This window comes from Entelurus aequoreus, linkage group LG21 (genome assembly GCF_033978785.1).
Source record: "Entelurus aequoreus isolate RoL-2023_Sb linkage group LG21, RoL_Eaeq_v1.1, whole genome shotgun sequence".
Taxonomy (NCBI): Eukaryota; Metazoa; Chordata; class Actinopteri; order Syngnathiformes; family Syngnathidae; genus Entelurus; species Entelurus aequoreus.
The window spans coordinates 4,820,328-4,830,327 of record NC_084751.1 but is presented as its reverse complement, the minus strand read 5'-3'; the positions used below and the strand labels follow the sequence as shown (position 1 = coordinate 4,830,327).

Here is a 10,000-nt window from a genome sequence, read left to right as displayed (position 1 = left end):
AGAGTGGAAGAAGTGTCAAAAGATGGAGCTAACTGTTTTAATGTCATTCAGACTTTGCTTCGATCAATAACGGAGCAGCATCTCCTCATCCGCCGGAAATGTGTCCCGTGAAATAAGAAGTTCCTTGGGTGAATAATGTAAACTCACTACACCGGTATGTTTTAGCGCTTTCATGGCGAGTTTACTGACAGATATAAGTAAGAACTTTACACTACTTTATATTAGAAATGGCAACAGCGGAGGATGAATGTCCCATAACAAGAAGATAGAGAAAAAGAAGAAGCTTTTAGACTACGGTGTCGTCACATACTACAAAGGTGGACGCGTGCAAATTTTCAGGACTTATGCAGATCCCAAATACAGATCAGCAGGTACCAGAAGGTAAGAAAAGTTGCTTTTGCATAATATTGCGAAACCAAACGTCAGGTAATATGTCTTACCTTATACACACACCATAATAATACTCGTACGTTGAAGCACAGTACAATCCATCAAGCGATGGTGTGGCTTCATAGCTTACCAAAGTCCTACTAAAACATTTTGATAGATTTTTGAGCACCATGTGTAATGTTCTATATTTTCAATGGAACATATAAAATGTTGAAGTTGTTTACTTGAGTCATATGCATGCAGTCTACAGGTATCTCTTATGTGTGACTGCCATCATATTGCAGTCTACACGTATCTCTTATGCGTGACTGCCATCTACTGGTCACACTTATCATTACACCATGTAACGAATAAAATAGCTTTCAGGTCAGCATGCAAAACCAAAATTATTCCGTACTAGAGATGTCCGATAATATCGGACTGCCTATATTATCGGCCGATAAATGCTTTAAAATGTGATATCGGAAATTATCGGTATCGGTTTCAAAAAGTAAAATGTATGACTTTTTAAAACGCCGCTGTGTACACGGACGTAGGGAGAAGTACGGAGCGCCAATAAACCTTAAAGGCACTGGCCCAATCTCATAATATCTACGGCTTTTCACACACACAAGTGAATGCAAGGCATACATGGTCAACAGCCATACAGGTCACACTGAGGGTGTCCGTATAAACAACTTTAACACTGTTACAAATATGCGCCACACTGTGAACCCACACCAAACAAGAATGACAAACACATTTCGGGAGAACATCCGCACCGTAACACAACATAAACACAACAGAACAAATACCCAGAACCCCTTGCAGCACTAACTCTTCCGCCTCAACCTCCTCATGCTCTCTCAGGGAGAGCATGTCCCAAATTCCAAATTGCTGTTTTGAGGCATGTTAAAAAAAATAATGCACTTTGTGACTTCAATAATAAATATGGCAGTGCCATGTTGGCATTTTTTTCCATAACTTGAGTTGATTTATTTTGGGAAAACCTTGTAATATTGTTTAATGCATCCAGCGGGGCATCACAACAAAATTAGGCATAATAATGTGTTAATTCCAAGACTGTATATAACGGTATCGGTTGATATCGGAATTGGTAAAAAAGAGTTGGACAATATCGGAATATTGGCAAAAAAGCCATTATCGGACATCTCTATTCCGTACATTAGGCGCACCGGGTTATAAGGCGCACTGTCGAGTTTTGAGAAAATGAAAGGATTTTAAGTGCACCTTATAGTCCGAAAAATACGGTGATTATTGTGTACTATTGACTTTGTTTTGCTCAAACAATTGAATTTAATGAAAAAGAATCAGTAAGTAGTTTAAACATGGTGGTGGTATTGTTAAACTGTCAGCAGCACTCACCAAATCTAAATGTAAAAATGTCCAGTTAACAAATGTGATCAGTATCGGCTGATCTCACTCATGGAGAATCGGTATTGGAATCATAAAAAAAAAACCCTGATCGAAACACCCCGAGTTATTTCCTCATAAATCGTCAAGGCTGCACATATTTACTTGTCTCAGTGCCACGTTTAAAGTCTGTGCACGGGGTAAAGAGCATCAATGAATGTGCAGGATGTAGCCCGTGGGTATGGCTGTTGTGGAGCACGCTGCCATGCGTGGGATTTACTTCTCTGTTGATGCTTTCAGCACAAAAGCCTTTTGACACAAAAAGGCAAAAAGACACATCTAACAGAACCTTTAAACGCCTTTTTTTTTTTTTTTTTTTGCAACAACAGAGCGCGCAAAACACACGCCAACATCTCCGCGCTGCGGCGAGGCCAAAAGGTCCAACTTCAACACGCTCTTTTCTTTCATCGCCGGATGCAACGCACTTTTTAAATCAACATGTTTGCTTTTCTGTCCGTCTTTAATGCTGGATAGCATCCTTTGGAGTCAAACATGTAGCGTGTCTGTGTGGGAGTATGCAAACGTGCAAAAGGAGGTTTTTAAAAAAAAAAAAAAAAAAAAAAAAAAAAAAAGCGAGATGAAAAAAGGCTAAATGTGAAGTGATTCGTACCTGTGGGGGACAGAATGTACTCCATTTCCAATACAGCGGCTGAATGTAGCCAATCAGTGGCCGGGATGTTGTGTGTAATGGCTGTGGTGCCTTCAGGGAGATGAATTTGCTGGGAAAAAAACGACTTTTGCTGGAGATACACCAGCTTTTTCCCCTTTTTTTCTGAATGCTCTCCCTCTCTCTCTCTCTCTCTCTCTCTCTCTCTGTCTGTCCACTACTTGCTGTCCATATCCTACCCCCCCCCCCCCCCGCCCCCCTCCACACCCCTGATTGTAAATAATGTAAATAATTCAATGTGATTATCTTGTGTGATGACTGTATTATGATGATAGTATATATGATAGTATATATCTGTATCATGAATCAATTTAAGTGGACCCCGACTTAAACAAGTTGAAAAACTTATTCGGGTGTTACCATTTAGTGGTCAATTGTACGGAATATGTACTTCACTGTGCAACCTACTAATAAAAGTCTCAATCAATCAATCAATCAATCAAACATCTAATAAATGTTCCTATTCAGAAAGTGAGATGTAGCAAAACCAAGCAGCGTAATAATTAGAGATGTCCAATAATATCGGCCTGCCGAAATTATCGGCCGATAAATGCTTTAGAATGTAATATCGGGAATTATCCGTATCGTTTTTTTTTATTATCGGTATCATTTTTTAAATTTTTATATTTATTTTTTTTAAATTAAATCCACATAAAAAACACAAGATACACTTACAATTAGTGCACCAACCCAAAAAACCTCCCTCCCCCATTCACACTCATTCACACAAAAGGGTTGTTTCTTTCTGTTATTAATATTCTGCTTCCTACATTATATATCAATATATATCAATACAGTCTGCAAGGGATACAGTCCGTAAGCACACATGATTGTGCGTGCTGCTGGTCCACTAATAGTACTAACCTTTAACAGTTAATTTTACTCATTTTCATTAATTACTAGTTTCTATGTAACTGTTTTATATTGTTTTACTTTCTTTTTTATTCAATAAAATGTTTTTAATTTATTTATCTTATTTTATTTTTATTTTTTAAAAGGACCTTATGTTCACCATACCTGGTTGTCCAAATTAGGCATAATAATGTGTTAATTCCACGACTGTATATATTGGTATCGGTTGATATCGGTATCGGTAATTAAGGGTTTGGTCAATATCGGAATATCGGATATCGGCAAAAAGCCATTATCGGACATCCCTAGTAATAATGCACTTGCATTAAAATTAGGGCTGTAAAACTATTACAATATTTAATCGCGATTTATCACAGTTTGTTCATAGTCAACTCAAAATTAATCACGATTAATCGCAGATAAATGTAATTTTTCGTCATTAATAAGTGTAACCTAGACCAGGGGTCGGCAACCCGCGGCTCTAGAGCCGCATGTGGCTCTTTAGCGCCGCCCTAGTGGCTCTCTGAAGCTTTTTCAAAAATGTATGAAAAATGGAAAAAGATGAGGGGAAAAAAAACAATTTTTTTGGTTTTAATATGGTTTCTGTATGAGGACAAACATGACACAAACCTCCCTAATTGTTATAAAGCACACTGTTTGTATTAAACATGCTTCACTGATTCGAGTATTTGGCGAGCGCCGTTTTGTCCTACTAATTTTGGCGGTCCTTGAACTCACCTTTAGTTTGTTTCCATGTATAACTTTCTCCGACTTTCTAGGACGTGTTTTATGCCACTTCTTTTTCTGTCTCATTTTGTCCACCCGACTTTTAACGTTGTGCGTGAATACACAAAGGTGAGTTTTGTTGATGTTATTGACTTGTGTGGAGTGCTAATCAGACATATTTGGTCACTGCATGACTGCAAGCTAATCGATGCTAACATGCTATTCAGGCTAGCTATATGTACATATTGAATCATTATGCCTCATTTGTAGCTATATTTGAGCTCATTTAGTTTCCTTTAAGTCATCTCAATTCAATGTATATCTCATGACACACTATCTGTATGTAATATGGCTTCTAATTTGTTGCGGCTCCAGACAGATTTGTTTTTGTATTTTTGCTCCAATATGGCTCTTTCAACATTTTAGGTTGCCGACCTCTGACCTAGACAGATCAATTTTAAGTTTTTATTACCATGACTGGACAATTAGTTTGCTTTAATTAAATATTTTTTTAAGAGGTCAACTAGAGATGTCCGATAATATCGGGCTGCCGATATTATTGGCCGATAAATGCTTTAAAATGTAATATCGGAAATTATCGGTATCAGTTCGGAAACTATCGGTATCGGTTTCCAAAAGTAAAATGTATGATTTTTTAAGGGAGAAGTACAGAGCGCCAATAAACCTTAAAGGCACTGCCTTTACGTGCCAGCCCAGTCACATAATATCTACGGCTTTTCACACACACAAGTGAATGCAATGCATAGTTGGTCAACAGCCATACAGGTCACACTGACAAACACATTTCGGGAGAACATCCGCACCGTAACACAACATAAACACAACAGAACAAATACCCAGAACCCCTTGCAGCACTAACTCTTCCGGGACGCTACAATATACATCCCCGCTACACCCCCGCCCCCCCAACCCCGCCCACCTCAACCTCCTCATGCTCTCTCAGGGAGAGCATGTCCCAAATTCCAAACTGCTGTTTTAAAGCATGTTAAAAAAAATAATGCACTTTGTGACTTCAATAATAAATATGGCAGTGCCATGTTGGCACTTTTTTCCATAACTTGAGTTGATTTATTTTGGAAAACCTTGTTACATTGTTTAATGCATCCAGCGGGGCATCACAACAAAATTAGGCATATTAATGTGTTAATTCCACGACTGTATATATCGGTATCGGTTGATATCGGTATTGGTAATTAAGAGTTGGACAATATCGTAAAATCGGATATCGGCAAAAAAGCCATTATCGGACATCTCTAAGGTCAACACAAAAATAACTTAAACACAGTATTAATGACAATTAAAAAAACAGTATTAATACAGAATTAAGTGTTCCTGCTGTAGGAGCACTTGCATTCTGAGGAGGAGCTACACCAGGGCTCGAATTTAACCACGGCAACCGCAGCAAAAGCTGCGACCGCCCTTGTAAATTGCCGTAATGCCCTAAAAAAATGACCAACATCGACGACGACAACATGCCGTGACCGCCCTTGACTTTTTACTTGTTAATGAACGAAGGATGTAACGGTAAACGGTATAATGATAATTTGTGATAAAATTCCTGACGGTTAGTAATACCGTCTAATTTTTTAATTACCGAAAAACTGTCATTTATTAATGCATTTTAGGCAACACAAATATCAGGCGCATGCGCACTAGCGTCGGTTGGCCTGATAATCATGGCGGACCAGCTACACGGACTTTGCTCCGGAGATTTCCCCTCGGAGTAAACGGAGCCAAGCGCTTGGTTTAACGTCATTTCCCCTCGCTTCCCGCTGTGCGTTTACTATTCTCAGTGGCCTAGTGGTTAGAATGTGCGCCCTGAGATCGGTAGGTCGTGAGTTCAAACCCCGGCCGAGTCATACCAAAGACTATAAAAATGGGACCCATTACCTCCTGGCTTGACACTCAGCATCAAGGCTTGGAATTGGGGGTGGAATCATCAAAAATTATTCCCGGGCGCGGCCCCCGCTGCTGCTCACTGCTCCCCTCACCTCCCAGGGGGTGATCAAGGGTGATGGGTCAAATGCAGAGAATAATTTCGCCACACCTAGTGTGTGTGTGACAATCATGGGTACTTTAACTTTAAGAGCGCACTGCTGTGTTTAGATGGAGACCAGTGTGGACAATATTGGAGACAGACGCACTTGTCCCCACACTAAAAATATACAGCGAAAAAAACAAAACTATTTGATGTTGCTTTCCTTTTCTCAATACAGCGTCCATCAGCTGCTGTGACTGAGAGTTAATGAGGTGAGGAAACATGCAGCAGGCGATGTGTCGTGAACGTTGTCACAACTTGTTTATAAAGTCTTTAGTTTGTTGACTGGGATGCTCACTCGTACTTTATTTAACTCAGGGATGTCCAAAGTGCGGCCCGGGGGCCATTTTTTAACGGCAACGGCACATTCTAAAAATACGATAAAAAAAAAACAAAACATGAAAAGTGGTATAAAAGAGTAAACAGGTGACAATAAAATGTTGCTATGTTGACTCTAATAACAATAAGCTGTCATGCAGGCTGTTTCTTTATTTAAAACATAATAATGAATCAAAAACAATGTTATTATGAATTATTGACCTATTCAAGGCTCCAAATAGGTCACATTAAATATTCCACTTTGAGATATTTTTTGGGGAAAATGTTGCACATTTTGTGTTTGCCATATAAAAAACTATGTTTTTTTTTTTTTTTTTTTAAAGAAGTGCCTAAAATGAACAAAAAAGGAACATAATAAACAACAATACAAGTTATAATTGACGGATAGATCTGAAGTTGATCTCGAGACTATTGTGTTAACAATTTTTTTTTAAATTACGATTTATTTTTGAACACTTTACTGAGCAGGACCCTTTTGGATCCCCAATAATTTTAGTGGGACTTTTTTTTAATTTTTTTAAGTGTCATTGCTCAAAAAAAACAAAACAAAAATTAAAACCAATGTTGTTATGAGTTATGTTATGAGCTCCAATTATTATATAATCTGAAATGTTCCACTTAAAAATTTTATTGGGGGAAAATATTTCATATTTTGTGTTTTTTCCATAAAAAACTGGATTTTCTTTGACAAAAAGGGCATACAACTTAAATCTAAAAAAAAACAACGTTATATTGACAGATATACGTAATGTTGATCTAGATATTTAAACTTTGAATAATAATAATAATTAGGGATGTCCGATAATGGCTTTTTGACGATATCCGATATGCCGATATTGTCCAACTCTTTAATTACCGATACCGATATCAACCGATATATACAGTCGTGGAATTAACACATTATTATGCCTAATTTGGACAACCAGTTATGGTGAAGATAAGGTACTTTTTTAAAAAATTAATAAAATAAAATAAGATAAATAAATTAAAAACATTTTCTTGAATACAAAAGAAAGTAAAACAATATAAAAACAGTTACATAGAAACTAGTAATTAATGAAAATTTGTAAAATTAACTGTTAAAGGTTAGTACTATTAGTGGACCAGCAGCACGCACAATCATGTGTGCTTACGGACTGTATCCCTTGCAGACTGTATTGATATATATTGATATATAATGTAGGAACCAGAAATATTAATAACAGAAAGAAACAACCCTTTTGTGTGAATGAGTGTAAATGGGGTAGGGAGGTTTTTTGGGTTGGTGCACTAATTGTAAGTGTATCTTGTGTTTTTTATGTGGATTTAATAAAAAAAACAACCAAAAAACCCCCAAAAAAACAATACTGATAATAAAAAAAACGATACCGATAATTTCCGATATTACATTTTAACGCATTTATCGGCCGATAATATCGGCAGACTGATATTATCGGACATCTCTAATAATAATACTAAATAATGACTTTTTTTTTTTTTTTTTTTGAACCTAAACCCTTTGGAGTCCCCGGTATCAAGCCTGAGTGGAGGCTTAAAGGCCTACTGAAACCCACTACTACCGACCACGCAGTCTGATAGTTTATACATCAATGATGAAATCTTAACATTATAACACATGCCAATACGGCCGGGTTAACTTATAAAGTGACATTTTAAATTTGCCTCTAAACTTCCGGTTCGAAACGCCTCTGAGGATGACGTATGCGCGTGACGTAGACCGGGGAACACGGGTATGCCTTCCACATTGAAGCCAATACGAAAAAGCTCTGTTTTCATTTAATAATTCCAGAGTATTCTGGACATCTGTGTTCGTGAATCTGTTTCAATCATGTTCATTGCATTATGGAGAAGGAAGCCGAGCAAGCAAAGAAGAAAGTTGTCGGTGCGAAATGGACGTATTTTTCGAACGTAGTCAGCCACAACAGTACACAGCCGGCGCTTCTTTGTTTACATTCCCGGAAGATGCAGTCAAGATGGAAGAACTCGGATAACAGAGACTCTAACCAGGAGGGCTTTTGACTTGGATACACAGACGCCTGTAGAGAACTGGGACAACACAGACTCTTACCAGGATTACTTTGATTTGGATGACAAAGACACAGACGTGCTACTGTGAGTATGCAGCTTTGGCTTTTTTTTGCGTATGTACGTAACTTTTTTAAAATATATAAGCTTTATGAACCTTGGGTTAGGTGAACGGTCTTTTGGGCTGAGTGATTGTGTGTGTTGATCATGTGTTTGAATTGTATTGGCGTGTTCTATGGAGCTAGGAGCTAGCAGAGGAGCTAGGAGTTAGCATAACACGTACCGTACCGTACGTGCGCGTCACGTACGTAACTTTTTAAAAATATATAAGCTTTATGAACCTTGGGTTAGGTGAACGGTCTTTTGGGCTGAGTGATTGTGTGTGTTGATCAGGTGTTTGAATTGTATTGGCGTGTTCTATGGAGCTAGGAGCTAGCAGAGGAGCTAGGAGCTAGCATAACAAACACGCAGGTGTTATTATGCAGGATTAATTTGTGGCATATTAAATATAAGCCTGGTTGTGTTGTGGCTAATAGAGTATATATATTTCTTGTGTTTATTTACTGTTGTAGTCATTCCCAGCTGAATATCAGGTACCGTGAGTATGCAGCCTTGGCTGCTAAACATTCGATAACTTGACCGTATGTGCGCGTCACGTACGTAACTTTTTAAAAATATATAAGCTTTATGATCCTTGGGTTAGGTAAACGGTCTTTTGGGCTGAGTGATTGTGTGTGTTGATCAGGTGTTTGAATTGTATTGGCGTGTTCTATGGAGCTAGGAGCTAGCAGAGGAGCTAGGAGCTAGCGTAACAAACACGCAGGTGTTTTTATGCAGGATTAATTTGTGGCATATTAAATATAAGCCTGGTTGTGTTGTGGCTAATAGAGTATATATATGTCTTGTGTTTATTTACTGTTGTAGTCATTCCCAGCTGAATATCAGGTCACCCCCGGCTCTCACAGCATCTTCCCTATCTGAATAGCTTCAACTCCCCACTAGTCCTTCACTTGCACTTTACTCATCCACAAATCTTTCATCCTCGCTCAAATTAATGGGGAAATTGTCGCTTTCTCGGTCCGAATCTCTCTCACTTCATGCGGCCATCATTGTAAACAATAGGGAACTTTGCGTATATGTTCAACTGACTACGTCACGCTACTTCCGGTAGGGGCAAGCCTTTTTTTTATCAGATACCAAAAGTTGCAATCTTTATCGTCGTCGTTCTATACTAAATCCTTTCAGCAAAAATATGGCAATATCGCGAAATGATCAAGTATGTCACATAGAATAGATCTGCTATCCCCGTTTAAATAAAAAAAAATCATTTCAGTAGGCCTTTAAATGTGTATTTTTTTATACATAAATTGTATTGGTTTTTAAAATAAAAAATATCCAAATGGCCCCCGCTTGCTTTGATTTTTCAGTGTGCGGCCCTCAGTGGAAAAAGTTTGGACACCCCTGCTTTAACTGTATCAGTGTTCAAATAACATCAACACTGGCTAAAATGTGTTGTCATCTCATCGAAG

The 10,000-nt window shown here is 38.1% G+C and overlaps 1 protein-coding gene across 3 annotated transcripts in view; it reads right to left on the bottom strand.

Annotated features, from left to right (window-relative positions):
• Positions 1-10,000, bottom strand: part of LOC133638200 (netrin receptor UNC5C-like) — a 483,700-nt gene that overhangs the window by 171,666 nt on the left and 302,034 nt on the right. The window lies entirely within an intron of this gene.